Source organism: Podarcis cretensis, assembly GCF_951804945.1.
Source record: "Podarcis cretensis genome assembly, chromosome: 7".
Taxonomy (NCBI): Eukaryota; Metazoa; Chordata; class Lepidosauria; order Squamata; family Lacertidae; genus Podarcis; species Podarcis cretensis.
The window spans coordinates 33,242,510-33,268,576 of NC_137176.1; the positions used below are offsets into that span (position 1 = coordinate 33,242,510).

The 26,067-nt window shown below is 39.8% G+C and overlaps 1 protein-coding gene across 4 annotated transcripts in view; it reads left to right on the forward strand.

Moving 5' to 3' along the window:
* Window positions 1-26,067, forward strand: part of CDKAL1 (CDKAL1 threonylcarbamoyladenosine tRNA methylthiotransferase) — a 242,049-nt gene that overhangs the window by 20,966 nt on the left and 195,016 nt on the right. The window lies entirely within an intron of this gene.

Here is a 26,067-nt window from a genome sequence, read left to right on the forward strand (position 1 = left end):
GTGCCTAAACCTACAGTTTCCTGTTACATCCAAATCAGGAAATTGTGGTTTAATCCCTGCTTACTAACTAGGATGTAAAACTAGGGATCCAATCATGTTATTGGCACCAAAGTCAGACATGTAAGGCAAGGAAGGAAGAAGTGGAAGAGCATACAGCTCACTCTCTTTCTAATAGACCATCATTTACTGGCCTAAAATCATTATGTTTGAATTAGGCCAATATCTGTAAAAAATCCGGAAACTGACCATGTATGAAATTTGTCTGGCACTTAACCAAGACCATGCAGTCAGGGCTGTGCAGATCTATGTAAACTGAAATAACTATTTCCTTTTGTCTTAAATTTAGGGAATTTTTTTTTTTTGGGGGGGGGGGGTCCATGCTTTGCCAAGCTTTACTAGATATTATTTGTGTTCCACTGGGAAGCCTACCTCATGCTTCAGTAACCTGAAAATAATCTGTTGCTTTGATTTTGAAAATCCTTTCTTATACATACACATGTGCTTTCTTTTTTCACGCCAGTTCTTCCTTCCTGCAAAACTGCCCCTTAACCATATAACCCCACGTGTTTTGTTACCTGCCGTCTAACTTACATTTATTTCTCTTCATATTGCGGAGAAAAGGGTGAAAACAGTTCAACCAGTAAAAAGAATCAGTTTGTGTTTTGTAGATTTCCCGATTTACATATTAGTAAATCATTGCTTCAGCCTTTATCAGATGTTTGCACAAAAGAAACACCCTGCTAGAATTATATTTGAAGCAGACCATCTGCTGTGGTTCCCAGTGTTGTCAGAAAGATAAGAAATGAGCAGTTTCCACAATGGTACCACAAAAGGCTGGCTCTTTATGTGTACTTGTTTGGTAGAAGGAGCTGGATTACATCTAGGATTTAGGTGATACACAGCTGAATAAAGTAAGCTGACATCGGTCAGTATGTATCAGGACACAGAATTCTATCTTTAAGTACAGAACCACATCTACATACTTAAATCCTACATACTTAAGCCCTATTCGGGCGTTACAAAAAATAAACTTACGTTGGAGGCCCAGGGCTGTGAATATTGGGCCTTCTAGTCTTGCCGTGTTCATTGTCAAGATCTCAAAGGGCTTTTTAAAAGTGTGTTTGCTTGAACACACAACCTGCTGTGTAATCAACTTTTGTGGGAAGGCTGTACATGTCTTGAAGTACAGGGGGTAGGTTTAGCATGCATGGCCCTCTTGGCTCCAGGATTGTTTGCCTTTATAATGCCTGAATAGGGCTTGATGGCAGAAAGTGAGGAGGAATTAAAGAACCTTTTAATGAGGGTGAAAGAGGAGAGTGCAAAATATGGCCTGAAGCTCAACATCAAAAAAATGAAGATCATGGCCACTGGTCCCATCACCTCCTGGCAAATAGAAGGGGAAGAAATGGAGGCAGTGAGAAATTTTACTTTCTTGGGTTCCATGATCACTGCAGATGGTGACAGAAGTCACAAAATTAAAAGATGCCTGCTTCTTGGGAGAAAAGCAATGACAAACCTAAACAGCATCTTAAAAAGCAGAGACATCACCTTGCAAAGAAAGGCCCGTACAGTTAAAGCTATGGTTTTCCCAGTAGTGATGTATGGAAGTGAGAGCTGGACCTTAAAGAAGGCTGATCGCCAAAGAATTGATGCTTTTGAATTATGGTGCTGGAGGAGACACTTGAGAGTCCCATGGACTGCAAGAAGATCAAACCTATCCATTCTTAAGGAAATCAACCCTGAGTGCTCACTGGAAGGACAGATCCTGAAGCTGAGGCTCCAATACTTTGGCCACCTCATGAGAAGAGAAGACTCTCTGGAAAAGACCCTGATGTTGGGAAAGATTGAGGGCACAAGGAGAAGGGGATGACAGAGGATGAGATGGTTGAACAGTGTTCTCGAAGCTACCAACATGAGTCTGACCAAACTGTGGGAGGCAGTTCATGGGGTCATGAAGAGTCGGACACGACTAGACGACGACAACAACAACAGCAACAACAAGTCTTTAGTTTTTCTTGTAGTTTCAGTAGCTTCCGTCAGATTTGTTGCAAGAATAGCCAAATAGTCACTTGTGAGCAAAGACATTGCAGGTGCTTATCTGGCATTCTGCTCTTCCAAAGACAGGTCTGCCCAGCATTTGACAGTCCTCAGGTCACTTTGGAACTTGGTTGACTAGTGCTGAAACCATTTTTGTAATCTCCGTGATTGGAAGGAAAAGTTGGGTGTAGCCAGGTGGTCAGTGGCAACTTAACCTCACTATCTGAGAACTGCAAATCCTGTCATCTCTAACAAGCATGGACAGTGCCTGGGGTTGATGGAAGTCATAGTTCAGCAACTTCTGGAGGGCCAAAGGTTCCCCACACCTGAAGTTAACACTTGGGGATACTGCTGAGGTAGAGAGTAAATCTAACCCCAGTTGTTTCAAGGTCTCATCAAGGTGCAACTCCATTCCAATTGCACCCCAGATTTCAGCTTGTTTACATTACCCAGTGGAACTCAATTGTAGCTATTGAGATTTGATGCGGGTACTTTGTGCAATGCAGACACACAAAAATGTCTGATCTAAATATCTGTTTTGAAAAAGCATTTCTACAATATATGACATCAAATGTTCAGGCTGGATGCATCTGTATTATCCTGGCAGTCTGGTGGGTTTCAAAGCTTATTGACAAATGACACAGAAGGAGCTTCAGCTTGTAAATTGCACTTATGTTATCTATAATTCAATGCAAGTCTCAGTTGAAACTGCCTGTTTTTTATCAATTATGTGTTAAAGTAGATTGTGCCACAGGATTTGCTGCTTCTCAGCTAATGCCTTAGGCGGCTTAGTGGGGAGTCCCTCTTAGCAGTTCTGCACTGCGGATTAATACTATTTTCATAAATGTATAATAAATAAGCTTTCTTACTTAAAGATACAATTATATAAAAAGGCATTTCTAGAAAAACTTGTATTTTAAAAGGAGTTAATTTGCACTGTTTCTTGTCTGCATACTTTAAGTTCTTCTGCTTACTGAATAGTCGACTGACTAAATCAAAGAGCCTTTTTCATGTAAGATACTTGCTAAATTAGGTTTTGTTTTCACTTGAGCTGTTGACCTTGAACTTCCTTAGATTCTGTTCTTTTAGCTAAAGACAACATTTTCCACTGTTAAAACTGTGCCTTCTCTATTTCTTGTCTGATGCTGCTCGCTTACTGTTTCAGTCTCAAAAACAAATAGGAATTAAATGTTGGAACCCCATATATCTGTTGGAAGAAAAATATAGTTTTTGCCAGAATTAAGTGTGAATTTCAATGACTAAACAAAAGCCTGCATAAAGCCAGATCCTCTAAGTGCTTACTTGGAAAGAAAGCCCACTAATTTCAGTGTAGTTTTATTGCGAGTCAGTGGTACCTTGGGTTACATACGATTCAGGTTACATACGCTTCAGGTTACAGACTCTGCTAACTCAGAAATAGTACCTCAGGTTAAGAATATTGCTTCAGGATGAGAACAGAAATCGAGTGGCAGCAGCGGGAGGCCCCATTAGCTAAAGTGGTGCTTCAGGTTAAGAACAGTTTCAGGTTAAGAACGGACCTCCAGAACGAATTAGGTACGTAACCAGAGGTACCACTGTAATGGTTAAAACCATGTTCAAATTCCTACAAGGAATGAAACTCACTGGGTGACCTTGGCCTAGTCAGTTTCAGCCTCAGGATAACACTGAAAACCATGTTCTGTGGCTTGAACTCTTTGCAATGAAGGTGGGATATAAGTGTAACAACATAAGCAGGCACACAAATAATTGTAGCCTCAAGCCTCCAATTAGCAAATGGTTTCTGCTCTGAATTTGTAATAGTTCTGAATGCCATTTGAAAGGATACTTTGTTCTAAGGAGTAGACCTGATGTTCTGTTGATTTCCGGCATAGGCAGTCTTAAGGGCCAGTTCACAAATGCATGTTTGTCACTCATTGACTCCTTGTACCCAACAGTGTCTTGGCACGTGTGAATTACTGTATTTTTCTGTGTATAAGATGACCCCTATTTTTTGAACCCCAAATTAAGAAATCAGTATTTTATTTCTTGAGTTTTTGAGCTTTTGGGGGGGGGGATTTCCCTGAGTTGTTTAGCTTTTTTTGCAGAGGTCACTCAGTTGGGGAGGTCGTCCTTCAATTGTTGAGCTTTGGGGGGGGGGAGGTCGCCACTGCCAATCGCCCGCCCGCCTGCTTGCCATCAATTACCCACCCACTCACCACCAATTGCCTGCCCACTTGCAGCAGCTGCAGCCCCCAGTCAAATGCATGCATGCCTTCCGATCACTCGCACACCTTGCCACAGCTGCCAAATTCCTGTTCGCTGCTGCTGATCGCCCAAATGCCCACTCGCCATCGCTGTGAGCTTCACTCATAGATAAGCTCAGGGAATTTCAAATTGTCTCTGCTCTTTCCGTCACCTCTTTCTCTCCCCACATCCAAATTCAACCCCTTGCAGAAGACTTTTAAAGCACCTGAGCTCCTCGTAAGGATAGGAACACCCTGCCAAACTCCAACTCCCAGGCATCTTTGTATTGTTTGTAAGGCTTAAGGACCTAAGGAGCTACACACCATTGCTCACCTCCACAGTCCACAATAGCTGCTGCTAGAAGGTATCTTTTAGAGAAATGAGAGCAGGTTGAATTCAACGCTATTACAAACATTCCATTTGCACAACCATTTCATCTTGCCAGACAGAACAATCTCCCCTCTGTCCCCACATATGATATTCTTGGGCTTCTCCTGAACCCCCCTCCAAGCTGATTTTTGGGGAGGGGGAATCCCCTTTGTGCAAGTGGAAGTCCTTGCACAGGGCTTCTTCTGATGGGGCTCATTAGGTGAATCTTGCCCAGGAAATGAAGAAGCTTACCAAGGGGTCTTGGATGTGGGGGGCCTTCCTTTAACTAGTTTCACTCCCCCTCCTTCCTTGAAAGGTACGTCTGGGAACAGGGAGGAAGAAAGACCCCAGCAGTGAGTCAGCTGAGAGGCATTGGCAAAAGGCTGGATCTTTTCAAGTTTTCAGATACTTGGAAAACCACAATAACAGTCAGGAAAAAGATTAGAATGACCAAACCACTTCCAAAGCAAGAGAATTTATTTTATGCCCATCTGATTATGAGAGAACTTGGATCAGTTTTCCTTTTGTTTGTGTGAGTTTGAATTTGATAGAAGAATTCAGGATCCTCTTTATAACCACACAACCATTGTCACCTGATATTTTTTTAAGAAGAGCTTTGCATAATAAGCAGATGCTCCAACTAGCACATTGCCCTACTGTTCATAAGGCAAGGGAAATCCTTATCGGTAATAGGAACGAAGGAATCTGAATATTCTTTTGGCCTGTGTGCCATATGTTTAAAAGTAAAATGGGAAAGGTATGAGGAAGAGAAGGAACATACTTTTTGAGTACTTTCAGGCAAATCAACCATGGTTCTAAATCAGGGATGGGGACCCTATTGCCCTGCAATTTGGCATTGGGCTTGAACTCGCATTAGCCCCAAACATCAAAACCAAGCGAATAATTCTGAGAATTGTAGTCCCAACAGAAATCAGCATACTAGTTTCTTCCTGCTTGACCTATTCCCAACTCCTCTTACGGTTCCTCTATAAATAAAAAAATGACAGTACTATTCTGTACAAGTGCTTCAACTGTTGCTGATAGCATCTCTCGGAAAGCAAACTAATTATACTTGAGTCAGCAGAGAAATCAATCATCTCAGTCCTCAGAATGTTTTCAGACCTTCTGATAGAGGCTGAATTCTGCAATAGGTAATAAGCCCCAGTTTCTAACTAAACTTTTATAAACAGTCTGTTGAATGGCTTCCTCTAAATGTGTTTCAGAAAAGTTTTATCAATTTCTGGCTTCCCCCGCCCACCCCCACCCCCCCGATTGTGGGCTAGTGTCCCTAAGTGACCTGCTCCCTGCCAGGTCCTGCAAATCAGTTCTCTTATATACCATATGCTTTACAGATTGAGGTAAGTTTAAGAATCTTAGTGCCTTGGCAGCATTAAGGGCTATTATGGGCAAGATCTGCATAATTGCTAGCTCCTTCTCCCTCCTTGGTGCACTGTGTGCTTCTGTTGGATAACTTGCATCAAAGTTGAGAAGCAGTTAACTAATTTGGCTGTGAGGATTCCCTTCGCCTTTTGTCAAAGATGAGGCATAATTAATCTTTATGTGGGTTTGGTCTCTTGTATTATATTTTTAGGAGGGGAGTACTTTTTGCTTTTGGTTAGATGAGGATTTTATGAAGTGGAGGAGTTCTTGGTGTAGTACCTCCAAACCATTACCTAGAACCCTTTGTAGCTGTTCCAGTCTTTACACTTCTGCATGGCTGGAGAAATAATTAAAGCTCTCAAGATTAAGAGGAATAATTAAACATATAAGGGGAAAAAGATATAGCAAGCATTTTTTCCAGCTACCATAATTGCTCTTTCAAATGGAAATTATGTATGCAGAAAATTTTCAGTTATTTCTAACTACTGAGGCAGCAAAAACTAAATCCAGAAGGTACTTTTTTGGGAAAGAGATTGCAAGTAACTGTCTTAGTAAAATATTACCTTAGCACCAGAACTTTTGGTTCAGCTTGCCTGTGTCTGCAGAGACAGAATTAACTGCAAACTGTATACACAGAGAGCTTTGTGGATGGTTGGAAGGTGTTAGCAGGTGATTGAATATCACCCAGCTGTCGGAAAAATGTAGCATCTGCCCAGCAAAAAAACAGGGACAGAAATGACTATACCAGGTATAATCAGAAATGCATGGATAGGAATATATTGGGAGGCCCTGAGAATCCTATAAAAGAAAGTACAGTAGGTATATGAAACATTTACCTACTACAGGAATCTCTCCAGAAATTTGTTTCCTGTTTAACCATAGAACTTGCATTCAAACAAGGGCTATACAATAACAACTTCCTCTTGTCCCTACTTAACACCTGCTCCTTCAAAGTCAAGCATGTTTTCCATGCAATGAATGTTTGGTCTGACAGAGCCATCCGTTATAATTGTTTCTGTTTGACCCAACCCATGCAAACTTACTTATGCAAACTTTCAATATTTTATACAAATCTGCAGCTTGGAATTTTAAAAACAGGGCAGGATTCTTTAGAACAATTTGCATAATGAGTTGGCTATCTGTTGCCAGAAGTTCAGATACTGATATGAAAAGGATTAACTTGCATGCAATTGAAAGGCTGTCAGTTGAAAATCTGTCAAGTCCTGTTCCCAGGATAAACCTGTTCATGGCTGTTTCCATGCACTTTGCATGTTAAATGTTGTCTTATGGGTAGCTTAATCCCACACTATACTTGCAGTTAAGAAATTTGCATAGTTTTTGCTTGCTTTGTGAAAAGATCTTAATCCGGCCAAAACTAAATAAGGGGGCTACTTTTGTTCATAATTGGAGATTTGTCAGTGCTTACAGAACAAAGATGAAAATGACCAACGTTTTTTCCTTGTATTGTAGCAACATTTTAAGGTTGAAAAAGAATAAAAGTATTCAGCAGATCTGACTGTTTGACCTTTCTGTTACACAAGTGTTTGGTGGATGGCATATTTCCAAATGTAACATCTGCAGCCTCCAAAGGACATTATCTTTTGAAGTTTATGTTTGATGGCAGGAACAGAAAAGGCACAGGGCATGCACTACATTCCTTGTTCATTTCTTCTTCTCTCACCCTTTTCAATTTAGAGGGATTTCTGAGGGGCCTCCCCTTGTTACTTGCATTGCTGCTTATGATTAATTGTTATATGGCTTGTCAGCTACTGTTTAAAGCATTCACCTAGGGTTTTCTTGAGAGAAGAGAAAAATTGCCATGCTGTGGCCAGACCTTTGGTCAGCATAGCATTTCTTTTGCTGAGGGTGTCTAGATACCACACAGATACCCCACACGGATTGTGGTGGCGCTAGCCACCTTTTGACTTCAGAGAGATATAATCTCCTTGGCTGGAAATACCCATTTGGCTGCCATACCTTTTAGCCATTAATAATATTGCTTTCAATAATCATGGGTTCTCCCCCATTGTAGCTTTCATTATTGATTTATTTGCCCTGTATACTTATATATTTTATCCACAAAGTACTCAGAAAGCCAGCAGTAAATAGGGAATACATTTATTCTGCTGAGGTCCATGAAAACTGACTCTATGGGGAGAACACGGCCTTCGTTTTTTAGCCTTTGTCTTAATATACAAGATCCCCTCTCCAAAAAGCATTTGGCTTTTGACCTTGAGTAGAATTTTCTGGTTGAAAGAGCAGCTAAGATAAATGAAATACATCTTTAGGATTTAATTTTTTTGTGTTAATAAATCACTATGAACAAAAAATAAACTTGTCAAAGAAAAATCTGACCCATGCTTCTTTGGTATTTTGCTTTCCAGATAGCAGAGGAGACCACAGTCACTTTTGTTTGGGCAAAACGGTAGTGCAATGTGTATTTTGTTAGAGATTGTGGTGTGTGTAGGGTGTGTAAAGGGTTTCTAAAGAATTGCACTGTGGTGTGTGGATGTTGTTAAAATGCTGCGAATCTTAGCATGTGGATGTCTTCCAAGTAAGGAATCAGCTTCAGGATATATGTAGTTGCAACATCACATGGATTGGTGGTAGGAAAAAGCAAATTAGATGCAACTTTGGTAACCAATTCCTGTTTTATTCTCACTGCAACCCTCCTCTCTAATTATCTGTACAGGATGTTGCCCCGTCCTTTTGTGCCAGTAGGCAATGCAGAAAGAGAAATAGTGTGTCATACTAGTGTTACACATTGGTCAATTTAGCTTAGTATAGTATACTCTGGCAGTGGTTTTTCAGAACATCAAAGCAGAGGTCTTTCCAATTCAGTCTTGGGATGCCAAGGTTTGAACCTGGAGCCTTCTGCATGAATTGGTGCTTGCTTCATTGGAGACCTACACAGAATTATGATCCCTGAGATATGCAGAAAGCTGGAGGACCTGTATGGACCCTGAAAAGGTGGAGCACAGATCCGGCATATTCTTTTCAAGCTGGTCAGTCTTCCCATGAATTCAGCAGGAAAGTCATTGGGGAGGAACTGGCTTGGAATGGAGGCAAACAAAAGTGTGCGGCCCCAAATAAGGAAATGACAGAGAAATGTAGTAAGGCAAGCAACTGCCACTTGATGTGCTCAAGCCCACGCTCTTGAATATTTACATATCTGCCTGAGCAGGCAAACAGAATTCATGCCATGTCTGAGACTCAACTAACTGGCTCACTGAGCTGCCTGTGTTGCTCCTCTTTTCTACATGAACTCACAAAACAGAACCATAGTCCTTAATTTTTTAAAACATTTGTCCTCTTCCGGGAATCCTTGATTTCTTTCTTTTTAAAAAAGATTTATATTTCACTTTTTTCCATCACTGAACCTAAAGAAGTGCATAAGTGATTCCTGATGGTTTTTTATGATGCTTTTTGTCTGCCAACCCGCTGGCACACAGCTACTGACTACTCTTAGAGTGAATTATATTTTGATATACACATTTTTCCTTTATATGAATGAAGATGGAGGTTTCAAGGGAGGTGGGCACACAACATTGTTCCATAATTTACATTGACAATGAAAGTATGTTTAAAAATATGGTCCCAAATCATAAATTGGTCCTTTGGAGCTATTGTAACAAAGTTACAGATAATAATTTTCCTTTTGCTCAATATGTCTATTAATAAATTGAAATGAAATGTAAATTTGGTTTGAACATTTTGTTGTTGTCCAGATTGCTAAATAACCTTTTCAGTTAGTTCAGCTGGAATGGCATTTCTAATTGCATGAAAATAATTACCCCATATGGGTAAGAAGTCTGTCTTGAGGAGTATATTCTGCACATGCTTAATTGTCTTGCTTGTACCAAAACATGACTTTCTGTGACAAGGAAAAATAGCATAGCAGAATTTTACACCTGTTCCTGCCCTATAATCAGAAATAAACCAGATTGTTTAGATGGTGGTACTTTAAATCTTAGCAATTTTAATATTTTATTTCTGTCATAAGAGTTATACCATTGATCAGTCTGAAGGAATGTTTTGCCTCCTAAATTTGGCTTTGTTGACTAATTTAGTATCTGGACTGTTTGTACTTCTTGTTGAAGGAAAGTTCTATACTATGAAAAGCTGGATTTTGCCACCTTTTTATATTGTGTAAATTTGCACAACTCGTCATAATTTATGCCACAGATTTTAAGAATACAATTTTAATCTACTTTTGTAGATCATGAAAAGTGTCAAGGAACTATTAAGGGTAATCAAAACCTTTTCTGCCCACAGGAAATCTTACTCAGCCATCTTTGGTTTCTGAAACCTCATCTGGCGTTGCCCACACATTGTCAGTCATGAATTCATAGCCATAAGGGCTTTTTCAGGAAAAAAAACAACAAGCTGAATTCTGCACCCGGTACCTTGTCACTTTCCTGTACTTCTTCAGAATCATTACTTACACTGTTATGTAACATACACTGTATTGTAACTTTTTATTCTATTACAGTGGTACCTTGGTTTAAGAACAGTCCAGTTTATGAACTATTCGGTTTACGAACTACAAAACCAGAATTAGTGTTCCAGTTTGTGAACTTTACCTTGGTCTAAAAATGGAATCTGAATGGTGGAAGGGCACCGGCGATGGGAGGCCTCATTAGGGAAAACAGTTTCTGTTTAAGAACGGACTTCCGGAACGGATTAAGTTTGTAAACAGAGGTATCACAGTAAATGCTTGTATATAGGCATGAATAAATAGATGGGTGTATTTCACTGTTGCTACCTTACAACCAGCAGGCAAAATTGCCTGGAGAGAAATAATCAAGGCAAATAGTCTGTGAAATACTATGCCAGATGTGCAAGTTTGCAAAGTTTGTTGATACTTATCTGTCACTCATGCTTTGTAAAATTGATCCTTGCAGAAGGGGAAGCAGTTCAGCTTGGGTGCCCTCTTCTTCTAAATAGTAAACAAAGAAACCCCATTAGCATGTGACTCAATAAGTCTGTTCCTATCGGCATTCAGATAGGTAATTTAGTAACCAAGTTTATTTTTAAAACTTCCAGGTAACGTTGCGTAACTGAGTGGGCGTAGAGTTCTGTTTCTACTTGTCTGTCAACAGAATACAATAAGACTATGGCATATTAATGTATCAGCCTTTGGTAATGAAGCATGCTAGAGAATCTTAACAGGTTTCTCACAGGCAGGATTTACTGGAACTGGTGTATAAACCATGGAGTCTGCCATCCATAGAATAGTTTGCTAGCTAGCAATCTTTTTCCCCCCTTCTTTTTTTAAGCAAGCTTGTAGTCCTTTTGGCAGCGAAAAGCTTTAAAAGGTTAGGACTGTGTCTGCTAACTAAATTATGGCTGAAAGAAGTCCCAAGAAGAGTCCCCAAATGGAATCTATAAGCTTATCAGGTTTCGTATATTCTGTGTTTGGGGCATGGGGAACCATTTTTCTCACTTATATGAATTTGTCCAGAACATTTATAAAATGGTGAGCTCATGCCTACCCATAGATACAGAGAAGATTGGTGCCTTTCCATATCTATGAAATGAGAAAAGGTCGTTCGTTTCTATTAACGTAGGAAGCTGCCTTAGTCAGGCCATTATTCCATCTAAAGCAGCACACAGACAAGCAATCGTTCTCCAGCGTTTCTGGCAGGAGTCTCTCTCAGCCCTGCTTGGAAATGCCAGGGATTGAATTTGTAACTTGTTTGCATGCAGAGCATGGGCTTTGCCAGTGAGCCAGGGCCCTTCCCATAACTAGGAAATAACTAGATCTGAGCATAACATCTAACCCACTGTGCATGTACTTATAGATAAAAACAATGGGTTGAATTTTTTTAAAAGCATGAGTAGGAGTTCACGTATTAGTACTGTTCAGCAAACTGTTGCCAGAAATTTTGCACAAAGTAACTGGAGCTATGGCACATTATGCCTATGTCCATTGATATCTATACATGGGTTGCATGTTGTTACCTATTGACAATGTCATCACTTTTTTAGTGAGGGAATATTTGTGAAAGCGTAGGAGAATTCTAAGGGAGAAGATTGCACGGCTCTTCCGCTAAGTTAGGAAGAGGACTTAAACTCAGATAAGGGTATATTTGGACTCAGGCAATGTTTTGGATATGCTGCAGATAACTCTTGTTTCTTTTCTTATCTCCAGTCTTGTACAGAAATAATTTGATAGGTGTATGAGAGAAAGTTGTCCCACTTTCCTTTTAACATGTACACCCCATATTTCTGTAATCTGAAAAACATAAAAAAGCCCAGACTAAAAACTGAATACTGTAGTGATATAAGACCAGGTTCTATTTGTTGTGCTCCTGTTACTCATTTTATCTGACTGGGAATTCTGTGACCGCTTGCAACATTTTCAGCTTCTGATTGGCCTCATGAAGGATAAAATAGTCCCATTGTTAATTGTCTGATGAGGCAAATTTTAATGCAGACAAATTAGGTTTTGCCCAAGCCGTTAGTAAGCGATAACAACTCCATAATTATCATTAACCCCTCATTTGTTTGCTCATTGATGTTTAAAAGTGTTAATGAGGCTGTGTTTCATCTCAGGATCAGTGATTAGTCAGCATGTTCAGGGCTTTTACCTATTGATGTAAAAAGGTAGAGGGAACTGTGAAGTGACTGGAAGATGCTAGTGGTAACCTGTTGTAAATAAAAAACAAGAGATGTGTTTAGTCAAAACATTCCATAACATTTTGGCCATGGAGATAAGAGCTTCATAGCTTCAAGCTAATCCAAGTTTTATGCAAATAATTAGTTGGTTGGGGTTTTGTGTGTGTGTGTACTCATTTAAAAATTTTATGCAAAAAAATATAGAATCCATAATGTGTTCCTGTGCCATTCTCTTCCACTTAATGTCTGCTTTTAAAACAGTCTTAACTTGGGTTTTATCATATTAATTTGCATTCTATTATTCTTTTTGATCAACAAGAATGTTGGAAGGATAGCATTATTTCTTTCTCTTTTTGATATTTTGATATGGACCAGAAAATTCAGGTCCCTTTGTATATAACAAATTCTTTTTTTCCTACATGGATAGGACTGAAGTGTAAGGGATTGCATTTTGTACAAGCAAACCAAAAGCAGTTTTTTCATCATCTGAGGCCCTTCTTGATGTGCCTCCTCTGAGGGCATTTGGAAGTTGGCACCACGAGAACAGACCTTTTAAGTAGTGGTGCCTCACTTATGGAGCCTTAGACAAAATATTCATCTGGGAATGAACTCCCTGACCAACAATATTTTTAAGCTCTTTCCCTCAGCTGGGCTAATCAAACTTTTCCCGATCTTGAGATTATGAAAATGGAAATTGACAGAATCCACAGAGTCGCTCTGCCCAAACTGAAGCAAGGGAGGGGAGGGGCCATGAGATATTTTATTATGCTTTGCTAGATATTCCACTTGAACAGATATCCTGAACTTTGGGAAGCTGGTTTGATAAGGAGCTGCTGGTGGCAGCAAGTGACTCAAACAGGGAAATGGAGGGTACAAGAGAGGACTATAATGCTGTGGCCTGGTCTCGTTTTCCCAGGTGGCAGGAACCCAGATTGGCTGGGTTATGGCTGTCATTTCTAAACAAATTCGTCTACTACTCTTAAGTATACTATGGAGCATCTATTGAACACATAGCTTCACCTCCAGTAAGCATCTAAGAGGGAAGCGCTGCAAATCTGTGGCACCCTAGAGACTGCTCCATGGACTAAGCTTGTTAAAAGATGTTCCAATATGATAGTGTACCATTTGTTTTAGAGCAGAAGTCTTGTGCCCTGTTGTGGAGAACCCTGCCTTGATTATTTCCTGTTCAGCATAAATAATAGCATTTGTGCACATCATATTGCAATAAAGAATTAGACAGGTGTGGGAGGAATTTGTCTCATTTATAACATTTGCATTCCTAAACCACTGCTTGGAACTCTTGTGACTTGCAGCAGATAGCTCAGTGGTGGATGAGATCAGCATTTTCTGAAACTGTACCTGTTAAAAAACAGTGCAGTATAACCCTCGCCAGCAGCTCTGAGCGTCATTCTATCTATGTTGTGGTAGGTATGAAAGGAGAAATGCCACAGTGTTGACAGTATCTGGATGTTAATAAGGCCTATGTTTGTGAAACCAATTACGTGCATGATCTCAGTGCATTTCTTGCAAAAGCATATCTGTGCCAGTCTTGCTTCTGAGAAACCAGAAAACTGGTGTTTTGTTTTTAAATTGTTTATACAGATTCCCCCTTTTTTCCAGCAACCTTCCTAAAAATTGAGGCAGTCAAAAATAGACATGCCCCCCACCCCTCCGCAAAATGCTAGTATTTCTGAAAGTTTAAAATTGAGCTTGAATGCTATTGGAGATTTCAGGAAAGGGTAGATCTTTCTTGTCAAGGCAACTTTAATAAAAATAACATATGCATTAAATATATCAGGCACATCCAACTCTCAAGAGACTACGATCTACTCCCAGTATAAAAAAAAAACTGGAAGTGTTCTACCCATTGTCATTGGAGGGAGGAGGAGCATACGTGGGGTGAGTTGCTCAGAGTTGTTGAGCTTCTTTTGGGGAGGATTGCCCAGAGCCTAACCAGCGCTGCCACTCGCTAGCATCACGCTTACTTGAGCTTGCTGCAGAGAACAGCTTAATGTGCTGCAGCAGCGGGGGGACCTGGCCCCGGGGATGGGGAGCAACAACATTCCTAGCCAACTTAATTTAATCCCGCAGTCGATCAGGAGCACCTACGATCGACCAGGAACACCCCGGGATCTACCGGTCGACCAGTTTAACATGTCTGAAATATATGTAGGGATACTGAGGTGGGCAGGATCATGAAGTAACAAGGAGGAGATCCTGAGTCAAGCTGTCCATTATCTGTACAGTGTGTGCAGAAGAAGATAATCCTGGAATTGGCATGCATTTCATCATATGTAGTATTGCTGTCCATCACAATATCTTTAAAAAGTGCAGTGGTACCTCGGGTTAAGTACTTAATTCGTTCCGGAGGTCCGTTCTTAACCTGAAACTGTTCTTAACCTGAAGCACCACTTTAGCTAATGGGGCCTCCTGCTGCCGCCACACCGCCGGAGCACGATTTCTGTTCTCATCCTGAAGCAAAGTTCTTAACCTGAAGCACTATTTCTGGGTTAGCTGAGTCTGTAACCTGAAGCATATGTAACCTGAGGTACCACTGTAATCAGAAAGGTTTGGACAGAAATAAAAGGTTGTAAATGTTGAATTGAAGCAAGAAATTAACATTTGTTAGTTATTCTGGTGAAATGTTAGCAAGTGAAATAATAAGCCATCAAAGAAGTCCACTGTTAGAAGATGCTAAACAATATTAACCTCTGTGTTAGGTTTAAAACTTCCGCATGATGACAGCCTTACATTTTTATGTTTATAGGAAAATATAATCTATCCTTCATCTGTACAGATACCATGGTGAAGTGAAAAAAACAAAACAAGTCATTCAGTAATGAATCATAAAATTACAACATAAAGGCATGTAAAAACAGCAGCAAAATGAGTAGACCATCAACAACATAAAAGCCTTCGAAGTGCTTGGATAAAAAAGTCTTAATCTGGTTCCAGAAAGATAGCAATGTTAACAACACACTTCTAAGAAACTGTCCTTTTAAAATATGTGATTGTTGTGGGGGAAACTTTTAAAAATGTCCAGCTCTCAAGGTTTCAGAACAGTTGAAAAATGTGATACTCCAGTGGAGTACTGAGTAACAAAATGTGTGCCTAACTTGATGAAGCAGTTTTATTATTCTATATATGTAATTGTTCCTTTCTCTAAAAATTTGGATATTGACCACTAGGGTTCACTCCAGGCTTTCAAACAGTCTTCCAAGAAAATGGTTTAAGCATACCTTTTTCTCGAGGTGCAGGTTTACATGTTGCTAACTTGTAAAGACTTGATATTCTATTTTGGTTTAGATCTTTGAACACAGATAAATATAAATGCCCCAGTCATGTGCTGTGAGAGAACAGCTGCAAAGGTGGTGGAGATACAAAATATACAACACACAATTAAATTGTGATAATTGAAGATGTAAGATTAAAGTTAGCAATCAACATAAAAGGAAAGTATTTGCATGGGCAGTTGTTTTTCCACTACAATATTTTTAAAACTGTAGCTGTCAGTTTATTACAGCTGTTTTGCTGGTAGACTGTGATAGATGAAGCAATTAATGGATCCCTCCTATAGTTTCAGAATATTCTCAGGGGAATTTCACCAAGGATATTTCTTCCCTCTTCTTTTTCTCCATAGCTTTACACTGCTTAGGAATTCTGTAGTAATAAACCCATGATCATTGCAATGTTCAAGTGACTTTCTACTTAAAAGAACATCTAGTCTGCCAGTGTATTTTGTCTTGGCTGCTCTTTGTACTTTCATGTGCTCTCTCTGATGTCTTATAAACCTAAGCAATAGGGATTAATTTTGAGGTGCAACAAAAGGAAAAAGTTGGCAGAGGCACAAATGATCTTCTGAATATTGGTGATAGTAAAAGACTTGTAGTATTCATCAGTCTGGTTTAATTCAGGGATACACAGAAAGTTTGCAGGCAACACTTCCTCCACAGGTTCTGATCTCTTTTACTCCATTTAGTATGGCAACTAACCCAAAAGTTTACAGTGTATAGCCCAGTGAATTATTGTTTCCCCATGTGATCATAATGTGCTGGCTATGCATGCGGGAGAATTTTCCTGTATGGATCAGCCCAATGATGATGAATATTTAAGAGTCTACTTAATTTCAATTATTTGTTTGTTAATTTGATTAGTTAATGCAGTGACCTTTGACTTGGCAGAAGTCACTTAGGTGCAGTATTAGTGTGATTAATATGACTGTGGAGACAGACTAGCTATGGAAGTCCAGCACAGTAGTTAACTACTTTTTTTGAGTCCTGGTGGTAGAAGTTGTTTTATACACAGCAGAAAATGCACCCCAAGCCTTTTCTTATCTTCTCCTTGTACATCTGACAAACTCAAGTGGACTGTTTACTTTCTACATAGAATCATAGGATTGTAGATTTGGAATGCCCTAGTCCACCCCCCTGCGATGCAGCAATCTTTTGTCCCATGTGGGCCTTGAACCCATGAGCCTGAGATTAAGAGTCTCATGTTCTACCAACTGAACTATTTCCCCTCCAAAATAATTTATTGGTATTTCAAAAATGGTGCTGTGTTGTTCTCTTGAATAAGACATAAATAGACTGTTCCAAAGCACAAATGCATTCAGATTCAAAACAATATAAGCTAGGTTGTGTGGTCTAGAGTCAGATGGGGGTCAGCAAGCAAGAAGCAGAGTTTGTCAGAGAAATTATCTCTTTATTCAAAGAAACAGCATACAACTCAGCAACACTTTCCAATATTTTTTGCCCTTGTGGAGCAGTTGCCAGGACTGACAGTCTTCACCTTCAACCTCATCTAAGGCTTCTCTTCTGCCAGTTGTTTCCCAAGCAGTCTCAAACTGTGTCTAGGCATCTCTAATCTCTGTTCCACTCTGCATATACTTGGAGACATGGTCCTCAGTACTTGCCCAGATGCCACACTCTGAACTTTCACTGGATCCATCTTCACCACCCCGCTGGTCAGTCAATATCCCAGGAAGTCCACCATCATGACAAATGGGGAAAAGAAGTTTGTCACAATAGGAGAGGCAGACTCCATGCAGCCTCTTTTGCAACCTCTGCTTCATCCTCTTGAGTCAGAACTGCTCCCTGTCACAGGCTCTCCCTGTTCACTGAATTCTGTTGCCTCTCAGCATCCAAAAACTCCTCCACTCTGAACTCTCCTGGATGTATAGCCCATCACTAATCCCCAGGCTCTGAGCCCTCCTCCTCTGGGATTTTCCTTGGGGGTTCCCCAGCTAGTGCCTCCCACTACTCCTCATCAGCCAGCCAGTTCCTGGGTAAAGTGCATTGGAAGATGAGATGAGAGCGCTGTCATAGCTGATACATACTTCTTGCCATTCATTAAGGGGAGCAGGTTGCCCTATGACTTCTTTAAAAGCTAGTCTTTTACATCAGCAAAAAGATCTGTACACTTGTCAGGTATTTGTTATTATTCTTATACCCATCCCCACCTGAAGCTATTTGGGACTTTTGAAGTATTGGCATATATATTGTATATTTTCAAGGAAGTAAACTTGCACCAGGTTTCCAAGGTCAATGAAAATGCAATAGAAATGAGGGGATTCCGGTTTCTTACCTCATGCCTCCTTAGTAGAAGACACTGGAAGCAAGAGGGGAAAGACCATAGAGTCAAAGGCCGGCATGGTGCAGCTGACTATTTCCATGTCTTAAAACATGATACATCACACTTCTATATAATTCAGCCATCCTTTTTCTGAGCATGATTCCCACAGCCCCCCAATTTATTTTGATAGTTGCTATTCCATACCCAACTTTAGTGACTGATAGAGATGAAACTACTCAAGGGGGGAGTGGAGAGGACCAGCTCCCAGCTTTAATAAAAGCTTATTGGTGTCTGTTATTAGAAGGCTTTGTACCCACAAGACATCCATTAAGAGTCCTCTTAGCTTTAATTTCTGATGCACTCATTTTGAAACTTTCTCAAGCAATTCTATTCACTTAATATCTTAGGCTGGGAGATAACTGCTAAGCACTGCAAGGCTTTAATGTGACTTCTGGGTATGAAACCTTCAGCGCTGGTATCTCTGAGTTTTCAGAAGACAGATACAGTAACAAATGGATAAAGTATGAAGGTAATTCTGTGAAAGTCAATAACTAGCTGGAAGCTACAATTTAATAAGTGTTTGGACATATCTGGCTCAGATAAGTTTTCTATATTTTAGCCCTCTCTCTGTTAAAAGTGATAGATGTAGCTTAAATCCAGACTCCATATGGGATTAGATGTCAGGGGAAATAAGTGGAAGCAAGGCATTTGAAATCAATATATTGCCTCTGGGTGCAACATAATACAGACAAAAGTTACAGAAATATAGGCTGGGAAATAGGTATTAGAACAGAATATGTTTTAGTTTATAAGCTGACCTTGGCTCTTGTGAAAACGTATGTATGGAAATCAGCGGGAGACTTTAAAAACTGCAAGTCAGCTTGCATGGGAGTAGAAAGGAGCCATGTCAGATGAAATCTGAAGTTTTAAAAGTAGGAGCTCTTTTTTGTAGCACAACATGAAATATGTTGTAAGCTGTTTATGCTTGCCAAATCACACGAAAATCTCTGTACAATAATAATACATTTGGTGTGATCTGAGTTTTCCCATACTCCTTTTGATTCATGGGTGTATATTCTCTGTATCTGTGCAGATCTCACTGCAGGATGGTGATGCCTCTATTATAATGCATGACCCATTTTGAGGAGGCCAGTTTGGGTGGTAAAATAGGCTTCTAGCCCTTTCTGGAAGCTGAGAAGCTGGTCATCCATGACCTAGAAGAGATAAAAACTGGAAATGATGCCCAAATCAGTTCAGCTGCCAAGGATCAGGTGTCCTTTAGCAAAGACACTTACTTTAAAAATAACTTTTATTAGGTTTTCAAGAATATGTGAATACAAAAGCAGAAGAAGTTACCTGTTGAATAAAGCATGCTGTTGCACTATTATACTCCCCCCTGTCAGCAAACAAACATACACAGACCTACTATAACAAATGAACAAACTTAATAAGTGAAACAAAACTGGCAAAGAAACTTCTTAAAAATAGACAGCCATGGCACATTAAGGAGAGGTATTAGCATTATCTAAGCATTTCGCATATTGTCTTAATTAATTGAAAACAGGGTTACAGTGGGCTCTGTTTTCAATAGATACTTGTCATAGGTTAAATTTCCGTCATTTCATACTCATTTCTACTGTCTGTTTTGCCTGAACAAGGTCAGAAAAGTTCAACTTCTCTTTACACATCCCCACTTTGCCCCTGATGCTAAGACAATGCTGCTTAAGGGTGGAGGCCTGTATCTATATTCTTAAAAGAACATTGATATAAACAGAAAGGGCTAGCTAGAAAACCAAAGTGTAAATATTTTGATTCTTTTTGTGGATATCTGTATTGCTTACTCAGTGTTTTACTAAATTTCCCTCTGTTTTAATTGCATAATGGTGAGTATTTGTGCTTTTCAGAACCTCCTAGTATTTTGAAATTGTTCAGAAGTTTCCATGACCTTTTGAAATTCTTTGGTGTTGGCGTTTTACAAATGCATGATAGATGTTGCGGTTTGTGCAGTATTTGTTTCTTGGAGAAGGCAAACTGAAGCTAAAAGTCATTGTTTTGAGTTGTTTGTAAGTTGAACAGTGTTAATTTAGTATTATTGTTGGATTCCTTGTATCCAATATGGTTTACAGAAATGCTGTTTGTGGTAGCAAATATTTTTAAGACTGGAGCATAAGGGAAATTTTGAACAGCTAAACAGTTCATCTTAATCCTTAAAAACAACATATGTGAGTTGATCCAAAAAGAGCTGACATTAAAATAGTTCCAGTACAGGATCATTGCGCACAAATGTATTATTATGTTTTAGCACTCCCACAAATATATACACAAATATATACAACCACACACAACACTTACCAGCTTTCAGTTTCTCCCCAGTGTTGAATTCCAAAAATATGCATGGTATAGGATTAAAGTTCAGATAGAACAACCTGGCCATCTTGCTCCTGTAAATGGGCAAATGTCCTTTTAATTACATTGCCATCCATACAAAAATAAAATATATTTGTATCTTTTACCCAGTTCTTTCAATTGATAGAAACCAGTAGGGTTTGTTAATTCCCCACCGCCCACAATCCAGCTGTCCCACCATGCATTCAGTGTACAGTACACACTTTGCTCACTATGTTCAATATTACTATTATTATTATTATTATTATTATTTAATTATTTTACAGGGGTGAGGCATGATGGAAGAACATGGAAGAAAAGCCCTGTTGATTTAGGCCAAGGACCCTATCTGGTGTAGCATTCTGCTTTCATAGTGGCCAACTAGATGCCTATGGCAAGCCAGCAAGCAGTATATGAGCTCAACCTCCCCACTTGTGATTTCCTGTAGCTGGTATTCAGAGGCAAATTTCCGCAGACACTAGAGGCAGTAAACAGCCATCCTAACTAGTAGTTCTTGATACCTTTATCCTCCATGAATTTATCTAATGCCCCTTTAAAGCCATCCAAGTTGGTGGCTATTGCTATATGCAAGAAGCGAAGTTATAGGGAGCCAGGCAGAGGACCTTCTCAACAGTGGTGCCCACCCCGTGGAACACCCTCCCATCATATGTCAAGGAGATAAAGAACTACACAACTTTTTGGACAACATCTGAAGGCTGTCCTATAATAGGAAGTTTTTAATGGTTGATGTTTTATTATGTTTTTGTAGGTGTTGGAAGCCTCCCAGAGTGGTCAGGAATAATAATAATAATAATAATAATAATAATAATAATAATAAAAAAAAAATCTTGGGGAAACAAATTCCATAATTTTAACTGCTGTGTGAGGGAGTACTTTCTTTCGGCTGTCTGAATCTTCCAACATTTAGATTCATTGGATGGCCCCAGAAGTAAGTTTTTCTCCTGATCTCTCTTTTTTAAAAAAATAATATTTATTACTTTTAAAACTTACAGAAAGGAAAGAGAAGAAAAAAGACAAAAAGGAAAAAAAACAAAAGGAAAAAACAATACAATACAATATATAAACAATACAAAACACAACACAACATTAACCTAAACAAAACAAAACAAAAACAATTTAAAAACATACATTGTACCATTTCAATAGTCTATCTTTCATACCCTTGTTTCATCGACCTCCTCTCACCTCCCTTTTTGTATTCCACTTCTATTAATTGTTTCAGCAATTCCTTTCCATCTTTCTCTATTTTCTGTCATATAAATATCTTAACTTATTTTTACCCTTATTTTCCATTAATACTATAATGCTTATTTATGCTTAACTCCTTATAACATTTCAACTAAAGCCATAAGATTTCATTCCAACATTTTTCTAACACTCAGTAATTTTACAATATTTCTGTTTCTGAAAATAAACTTTAAAACTTTTTCCAATCTTCTTCCACCATCTCTTCTCCCTGGTCTCGGATACTGCCAGTCATTCGTCAATTCCAAATAGTCCATCAACCTGGTGATCTTCTGTCCGAGGCTCTTAACTCTTTTCCAAGTCCCTTCTGTAGGTCTTCATATTTATACATGCACTTTACTTTGTCTTCTACTGATCTTGTTCTTATTTTCCTTCCTTTGATACTGAAGAGCAGATCTTGGGGAAGCTCCAACCTAGCAATGCTTTTATTCCTTCTCGACAGGTCAACCAAATCTCCATGGTTAAATCTAAAACCCATAAGGTATTTCAGGACATGTTTCAAAATTCCTCCAAATCCAAAGGCCCCCACAGCTCCAATCTCCTCATGACCCAAGTCCAAATCCCAAAAGTCAGTAAATCCCTGCATGAAGGGATCTGTCCAACTTTCCTTCTCCAGTCCAGGCAGGGCTCCGATCCTCAAAATCTGACTTTTTCTAAAATCAGTCATAAAAGGCCTCAACTTATAGTCCTCAATTTGCCTCTGTAAGGCTGGGACTCCCACTTGTATTACTTTAGGTTCAACAACAGCAACTTTCTCCTTCGCCTTCTCAACAATTTGCCCTGTCAAAGTAGATTCCTGTATCAGATCCTGAATAATTTCTGTATTGATAGCCACTTTTTGTCCCAAGTTAGTCACTTTTTGTCCCAAGTTATCAATTTTAGTAGTCATGACATCTGTCGTCTTGTGGAGTTGTTCCAACGAGTGACTTATCTTGCATAATGCAATCACTAAAGCTTCTTCTGTCGACATTCTCAAATAATCCAAGGTCAGTCCCTGATTCTCACAGTCTCTTATCTTGCAGCTGGTTCCCCCAGCTCAGCTCTTATAACAGTTTCAAAAGCTCCCTCTAGAGGGAAACAGTTTCTATTTGTGTCAATCCTTTTAATCACAGTTCAAACAGTAAATATAGTTTCAATTTTCAGTTACTTTTCCTCCTTTTTAAACACAGAAGAGGACAATGGAAACAATATATTTCTCTTATTTAGCTAACTGTCAAGATACGTTCTATTCAAAGCCAATGAACTTCAAAACGTCAATCTTACTGGCAGAACCCTTTCCAGGTTCAGAGCAGTGGTGATTTAATTTTCAACACTCTCTCCTGCAGGCTTGCGTGATCCAAAATTTCCCCCCTCTTCTCCTGCTTCCAAGGGGGGTTTAATAGTTTTAATCAATGGAAGTTTAATCCTTTGCAGAAGACTTTCCAAGACCTTAGCTTGCAGCGTCTTTGCTTCAATCTATTTACAAAAGGGGAAGGCAGACTTCCTGTTTAAAACCTTCCCATTTCGGTGCCAGATTAAGACATTTATAGATCCAATTTTCCGTTCTACTCACGGGTAGTTGTTTAAAATCGAATTGTCCACAGGAAAAAGTCAGCGCTCTCTGGCAACAGCAATGCGGCTTCACTCCGTGAAAGAAGCAATCAATTCAAAGCACTGCGCCGCTCACCCCACGTCGCTTCGGATCCCCGAAACCGGGTCTCCCCGCGAGTAGGGGAGACGCAAAAGGTGCCAGCCGAATCCCAGGTTCACAGGCTTCTCCCGCCTGTGATTTTTAGTGGGTCTCCGCCTTCGCCGTAGCAGCCAGACCCTGTTTCCACAGAGTAAATTCCTCCCGATCAGAGGAATTCCGCCATTGCCAGAGGCGCTAACCCGGAAGTCCAGTTTTTCTCCTGATCTCAATCCACTTTTCTCACATCATGCATTAATTTATATACCTCTAGTCCCCAATTCCTCACCTTCCCCCCAACTAAAAATCTTCAAATGTTGCAACCTTACTTCATACTGGAATAGTTCCAGCCTCTTGATCATTTTGGTTTCACCTTTTTAAAAACCTTTAAAAACCTTTTTGAGCTCTACTCTGTCCTTTTTGAGGTTAAGCAGCAGGAATCCTAATGTGGTTGCACCATAGATTTGTATAACAATATTATAATATTGGCAGTTTCATTTTCATTCATTTTCTTAAATAGCAATAACTTGGCACTTTTAAAAGAGTTCCTTTTGGACCCTTTATAACCATTTTTAGTCACCTTGACTAATTTTGTGGCATCGGCAAACAATACCCACTCACTGTTTACCCCCAATCACCAGGTCCTTTATAAACGGGTTAAAAGCAAAGGTCCCACTACTCATCCATGGGGAGCTTCACTTGATGTGACTGACCCAATGATTGCTCCCAATATATTAGTATTCAAACACCTGCCATGCTACTTCCAGCTCTTCAGTTCTGCTCTTAATAGGAATCTACCCTCAGTATTAAACTATCACTTTCCTAATATATACAAAAGAAGCTACAGCTAAATTCTTGCATTTTATTAGAGTTTTTGACATGGCCACACTTGTGTCTCCTTGACCTTTGTTAAAACAACAACAACTGTGGTGCTTTTAAAAACCACAGTTAGGATGAGGGACACCTTTAAAATATTTGTTATTCTTGTAAAGAACAAACGGGCAAGTTTGAACATTTCAGCCATGTGTGTGGGTGCTAATTGGCTGGTTGGAATATTCACCCATACTTCTCTGTTCTATGGTATTGCACTGTCAGAAGTTAAACCTTGTGTTGCAATGTATGTGTAGAAATAGTGTGAGAGAGAAGGTAATTGTATTTAGACACTGAGACTGCACTTCAGGAAGAATCAGAATTTGGCACATGAGAAGAACGGGGTTATCTGGTATACAGAAATGGGTGAAAACACAGAGGTGTGATATGTGATAATGAAATGCCGTATACTAGATATGAGGGATCTTAGAGCCAAGGGCTGAATCCAGGCTTCTCCTAACCAACTCTCAGGGCTTTCTCTCCGTTCTTTTGCTGACTGGAATGTGAACTGTGATAATGGCTCTTGCTTGCTTAGATGGATAGAGAGGTGTGGGTGTGGAAGTGGGTATGTAGAAACCTCTGACATCTGTGTGACCAGAATATAGCCTGCTATACAAAAATCAGAGTGGCATCTGTTGTCCTATCTACCACTGAAACCGGGTACCCAGTAGGTTATCTGTGAAAGAACATTGCTGTCAGGTTCCTCATCCCTGCTCTATAGGGTATTGATTGATCATCTTTATCAACGACTTGGATGATGGACTCAAGGGCATCCTGATCAAATTTGCAGATGACACCAAACTGGGAGGGGTGGCTAACACCCCAGAGGATAGGACCACACTTCAAAACGACCTTGACAGATTAGAGAACTGGGCCAAAACAAAGAAGATGAATTTTAATAGGGAGAAATGTAAAGTATTGCACTTGGGCAAAAAAAATGAGAGGCACAAATACAAGATGGGTGACACCTGGCTTGAGAGCAGTACATGTGAAAAGGATCTAGGAGTCTTGGTTGACCACAAACTTGACATGAGCCAACAGTGTGACACGGCATCTAAAAAAGCCAATGCAATTCTGGGCTGCATCAATAGGAGTATAGCATCTAGATCAAGGGAAGTAATAGTGCCACTGTATTCTGCTCTGGTCAGACCTCACCTGGAGTACTGTGTCCAGTTCTGGGCACCACAGTTCAAGAAGGACACTGACAAACTGGAACGTGTCCAGAGGAGGGCAACCAAAATGGTCAAAGGCCTGGAAACGATGCCTTATGAAGAACGGCTAAGGGCATGTTTAGCCTGGAGAAGAGGAGGTTAAGGGGTGATATGATAGCCATGTTCAAATATATAAAAGGATGTCACATAGAGGAGGGAGAAAGGTTGTTTTCTGCTGCTCCAGAGAAGTGGACACAGAGCAATGGTTCCAAACTACAAGAAAAAAGATTCCACCTAAACATTAGGAAGAACTTCCTGACAGTACGAGCTGTTCGACAGTGGAATTTGCTGCCAAGGAGTGTGGTAGAGTCTCCTTCTTTGGAGGTCTTTAAGTAGAGGCTTGACAACCATATGTCAGGAGTGCTCTGATGGTGTTTCCTGCTTGGCAGGGGGTTGGACTCGATGGCCCTTGTGGTCTCTTCCAACTCTATGATTCTATGATTCTAGGTTGTCCATCTCATGAGCCTT